Source organism: Pollicipes pollicipes, unplaced genomic scaffold, assembly GCF_011947565.3.
Source record: "Pollicipes pollicipes isolate AB1234 unplaced genomic scaffold, Ppol_2.1 Scaffold_2555;HRSCAF=2994_pilon_pilon_pilon, whole genome shotgun sequence".
Lineage (NCBI taxonomy): Eukaryota > Metazoa > Arthropoda > Thecostraca > Pollicipedomorpha > Pollicipedidae > Pollicipes > Pollicipes pollicipes.
Window position 1 is genome coordinate 27,443,912 of NW_023596136.1, and position 5,831 is coordinate 27,449,742.

Below are 5,831 nucleotides of genomic sequence, written 5' to 3' on the forward strand. Positions count from 1 at the left end.
TTCTCTCTCTCTCTTCTCCTCTCTCTCTCCTCTCTCTCTCTCTCTCTCTCTCTCTCTCTCTCTCTCTCTCTCTCTCTCTTCTCTCTCTCTCTCTCTCTCTCTCTCTCTCTCTCTCTCTCTCTCTCTCTCTCTCTCTCTCTCTCTCTCTCTCTCTCTCTCTCTCTCTCTCTCTCTCTCTCTCTCTCTCTCTCTCTCTCTCTCTCTCTCTCTCTCTCTCTCTCTCTCTCTCTCTCTCTCTCTCTCTCTCTCTCTCTCTCTCTCTCTCTCTCTCTCTCTTTTACACACGCGCACAAAAGCAATCACTCACTGTTTCTACCGGTGCGGCGGCTACAATCCTTGCTTGATAATGAGAAAGTGAGCCACGTCTACGCTTTTCATCAACTTAACACGGATGTCTCATGCCTACCAAATCTTCGAATAGAGCCTCATACAATTTCGGAGACGGAAGAGGACATCATCCAGATCTCCCTGAAATGTAAAGTTTAACGTCGTTTCAGTGTTTTTTTCACCAAGCGTAACGGGGAACTTCTAACCCATGTAGCTTTCTCTACACACTCCTTCGGCTCAGCACTGCTTGGGAAGCTGCCGCCTCGACTCAGCCCAGCAGCACCGCTGTGCTGTCCTCAGCCCAGCAGCATCGCTATCCTCTGCTCAGCCCAGCAACACCGCTGTCCTCGGCTCAGCCTAGCACCGGCTCTCCGCGGCCGTACCCGCCCTCCCGTCGTAGCGGACCGGACGTGTCCAGGCCGTGCTGACCCGAGCGGCACGCCCCGGCGCGGCGACCTCACGGGCGCACGCGCGCCCGGAGCTCACGTGGCGCCTCAAACAGGCCGCCGGCGGCCGCCGCCTGTGATCAAGCCGCTTCCGGTGGGCCCAGTCCGGCCGAGACGGCGGCGGGCGCGGCCGCCGCTCGCGTGCCGTGCCGTTGTCGTTGCACGCGGTGCCCGGCCGCAAACGGGTCCCGCCACGCTCATGCGGAGGGGAGGGGGGCGTGGCCCGGTGCGGGCCGACCTCTGCCCGTGTCAGCCGCGTAGCGGGCCGCACACCGGCCATGCACATGCCTCGGCTCGGTCTGAGCACTGCTCCAGTGGCATAGGTACCGTTTGACAGCCGCTGTGAAGACGGCTGGGGCATGACAAATGCATGCAAGTATGGGCTGAAAAAATGGGTTTGTGCAGGAGGCGAGCCTGGTCGGCTTCCTGTTACAACCAGTCCGGACGCTGTAGTACTGGAAGCGCAGCCGTCGGGAGCAGTGTTAAACCCCGTCTTTATGGCGGCGTTGCTTATGTGCAATTAATTTGGACAGGAAGTGATTTGGCATGGGCAGCGCCGCCGCACAATAACTCATGCCACTCAGTGTGAACATGTAACGGTCGTTAAAACGGTGAATAGCGTTTTAGTGGGTTAATTTCCTTGCAACAACATGCATTTCACGCACGCCGGTACGGAATCGCCGATGATTACCAACTGTGGACACAGCTGCTGCGCTATGTGGAAAGCGAGTCTTGAGTTGCCATCCTGTCGCCATGCACCAAAACTCATCCCATCATGGATAGCGGTCTCGAGATCGCGTAACGTAAAGCATTTTGCTGTTAAACGCGTCGGCGCCCAGTAGAGTTAACTTGGATAGTTTGATGTCGGCTGACTAGGAGACCAGCGTGTGGACCCGCCGTGCCCACGCTCCACGAGCGTGTGGAGCCGCAGTGCTCACTCTACACGGACGTGTGGGCCCGCGGTGTCCACGCTCCACGAGCGTGTGGAGCCGCAGTGTCCACGCTCCACGGACGCGCGGAGCCGCAGTGTCCACGCTCCAGGGGCGGCGGCCGGCCGCCGTGCGGCACGCGCCGGGATGACTCGAGCACGCGCCGGGCCCACTAATGGCCGCCATTACCGGCCAACCGAGCGCGCGGCATCACTCGGAGCCGGCGGGAGCCGCTCCACTGCGCCCGGAGGCACTGACCTCAGCTGGCGACTGACCCGGCGGGGCCTCGGCCACGGGAGGTCACCAGACTGACCCCGCGGCACGGCCAGACCGTAGACCGACGCCGGTCTGAGCTTCCCGCGACTGGCACCAATCACAGCACGGCTTGACGTTACTATCGGTCGGCAGACTGTGACGTCACACGGTCTCTGCGCGCCCGCCAGCGGTCAGTTTGCTGGCCAGCATGGGGTTCTCGGACAGCTGCTGCCGTGTGCTGCTCGTGTGCGGAGCCCTCCCTTAGAGGGGGTCTTGTCGCTGTGCGTGACGTGTGGACCGAGCCACCTCCGCCTCGCGCGTGCCACCACCCAGCACCGGGCGAACATTACCCGCCGGCCGGCCCCCGGCGTGAAATGGGTTCCGTTGAGCACGGCCGGCCGGTGCCGACTCCGTGACGGCAGGTGGAGCTGGACGGAAGGCGGTGGTCCGGCGACGGCCGCCGGCCTCGGGTGGGACGCCGCGGGCGGGGCTGGACGGACGGCGGTGGTCCGGCGACGGCCGCCGACCTCGGGTGGGACGCCGCAGGAGGGGCTGGACGGACGGCGGTGGTCCGGCGACGGCCGCCGACCTCGGGTGGGACGCCGCAGGAGGGGCTGGACGGTCGGCGGCGGTCCGGCGACGGCCGCCGACCGCCGATGGACGCCCGGGAACAGCCCCGGCTCTGGCCCGTGCGTCGGCACCTGTGGCCTGCGCTGTCGGTACGCACGGAAGGGGCCAAGCCGCAGGGCGCTCCGCTCCGGCCACGCGCTGTGACAGTTTGATGGGGCGTTTAGCTGCCCTTGAGACGCCGGTCTGTCAGAAGGCATTAACCAACCGGAGCGAGACAGTAGTGATGACCTTATTCCTCGGAGAAAAACCAGGAGAATGCTGATGTAGATGAGTTGATATCTCGACAACACGCTTTTGTCGGAACGAATAGCATGGATGATGTTCTGGTAAATGCACACAGGCATCGGTGCTGGGGCATGCATGAGGTGCAGTTATCCGCACGTTCTACTCTCAATTTCAAGGCACAAATCGTAGGAAAATCAAAACAGTAGTTGCTTTAGTTGCTCTTCACGGCAGACTGAACTGGCGATAGCACGGAAGTAGCACGGCCTGCTGCTCCTGTCCGTTTGTCTGGATCACATGTAAATGATGTCTCTCCTCAGCACGACACCAGAGGGTACTGCGCTGGGCGACGCAGGGGAGGGTGCACCACCCCGGGCCGCAGCTTCGCTGACTGCCTGCTGGGCACAGGCGTGCTCCTTGGACAGACGGAGGATCCTCGCAGCGTCGAGGTCACCTACGACTGTGATTAAGCAGAGCTGGAGTAATAGCGCACCACAAACAGATATTTCCCGTCGAGGTGATTTTCGACAATTAACCTGACCACAAAAAGACATCGCGCTCGAATTACGCCAAGCGCGTTTCACACATCCTGTAATTATAAATCATCAATCAGTGTTCGATTTCGTTTTTGCATCCGTTTTTAGCGGCTAATACGCTTTTAATTTTACCGCCGTGCATTTTTTGCGCAACATTTGCACGGTTTTTGCACGATGACTTGTTTGGCCGTCGCGCGCATCCGCCTTTCAGCGAATCTGAGTGGCGGCAAAAAAGCTCCGCCTGCGTCGGCGGGCGCCGGCCATCGGTGCTGCACCGATCACTAATGTCGGCCTGACTCCCGTGACAAATCGAGGGCGCCACGGAGGCCAAGGCCCCTGCCGGCGCCGGCCGCAGCTGAGCCGGCGCTGGGCGGCGCTGGGTAGCCCTGGGCGGCGCCTGAGCCAGCGCTGGGCGGCGCTGAGCCGGCGCTGGGCGGCGCTGGGCGGCGCTGGGTGGAGCTGAGCCGGCGCTGGCCACAGCTGAGCCGGCGCTGGCCACAGCTGAGCCGGCGCTGGCCACAGCTGAGCCGGCGCTGGGCGGCGCTGGTCGGCGCTGGGCGCCCGCTGGTAATTCACAGCCCGACCGTCGCGGTAATTGCTGCGCGCGTCTGGAGTGTGCCGCACGACGCTCGAGTGTTTTGTTCAGTTGAGCGGGCGGTGGCGCTCTCTGGGGAACTGGGGCTGACTCTGGTGCCAGCCAGGCATTCGCGGCCGCCGGGCTGCACTGAAGTGAGGGCTCGGTGCTCGTGCTTTCATAGAATGTCTCGAAGCGATCAGACGCCTGAAATGCTTTTTTCCTGTGCATTCCGATGACATTTGCCTTTTGATCTGTGTCTTGTCGTTTGAGTAGCATGATTTGCTTAAGTCGCTACATCACATGGGAAAGTATGGATTGCCAGAAGTTCACAGATATGGGTAATAGCACATGGAAAATGTCAGTAAAAATGAATAATAATGTCGTGGTGGACAGGGGCGCATCCCGGACTTTTTCTTAAGGAGGGGAAGGGGTGCAGCTCGATGAGTGGAGAGTGAGAAGGCATAGCGATGACTCTGGTTTTCAACTTTCTTTCACGAGTCATCTTTGGTGGAAAAGCTGGGCCTAAGGTGGAAGGCCGGCCCGCTCGGCAATGCCCCTTGGCTGCTTTCCTGGTGATGGGACAGCATCTGCAATTTTTTGCGTCCAGTCGCTACCAACCTTCGCTGTTACACGACAGGCGCCTAGCCAGCCACTCGGTTTGCTGTAAATGATACACCATGCTTGTTTTGGGACAGTTCTTTAAGCCCAGTAGCACTAAAACTCGAGCGGAGTGGCTTCACGGTAGAGCTAATTCACTTGAAGTGTGAAACATGAGTCATTAAAATAATTGCCTCTGGCCGGTACCAGGCCGAGGCCAATTGCTCCAAAATAATAAACCAAAATAACTGACATGTCACGGTGTTTTTGCCTGCCTCACCAAGCCGCGCAGTTGACAAATAAATTGTGTGCCAGCTAAGTTTTTACACCGCTGGAAATCCATCAGCAGTTTTTACGGGTGCCTTAATTGAAGGCGGGGCTGGCGATGATTTGCTTTGGCACGCTGCTGCTGTCGGCGATGGCTTTGTGCGAAGCAAATGTTCGCAGAGCCGGCCCAGCGGCACAACAGCAACAGTGCGCGACCTCGGAGCGTCGCGGCAGGCCTGGGGCTGGAGGTGGAGTCTCAGTATGACACCACATGGCCAGAATGTACATGCTACAGTCGCGCCCGGCCAGCCCACATAACAATTCAGCCTGAACTGAATACAAGGTCGCGCCTGCTCTTCCATGCGAGCTGTCGCCGCCTGTACACAAACCCGTGGTGTGGCCAAAGAATCCGCTTGGGACGCATTCTGTGACTGCGAAAATGTGTGAAGTGACGCGATAGCAATTATTGGTTAGCTGCTGCGGGTGTCGTTGCTCAAAACAAGCTTGGCGGGGAGGGGGGGGGGGAGGGGCTAAGCAAATCACAATTACGAGAACTTCCCAACAATCTGTCAACAAACGGCTGCTCCCTGGATTCGACCCACTTCCTTCTCGAAGTGGGAGGTGGGCGCTGGAGCCGCCCACCGCCCACTTCGAGAAGTTGAAGCCCCGACTGAATAAGAAACTACACCCCTGATTATTGTGCTCGATTTGAGCTTTTGATCAGTTTTTTCATCTTTGCGTATCATTCAGAGCCGCCCTTCGGTTCGTACGGGTGGGGGAGCTCAGGGGATGCATCACAGCCTCCGTTCAAGTTCTGTGAACACAACATACATCCAAGCAGAGTATTCGAGCTGATTTCTTAACAAATTTAGGAGAGGTGCGGCAGCGGAGACCTCCAACGACGAAAGGAGACAGCGAAGCCCGCTGGGGAGTAGCAGGATAAAATGATGGGATATGGTTAAAACGGACTGGTTAATAATGCGATTCTGTAGTCAAAATTTGGCTACTGCGCGGCGCGGATCGTGCCTATTTGCGGCACCGACTA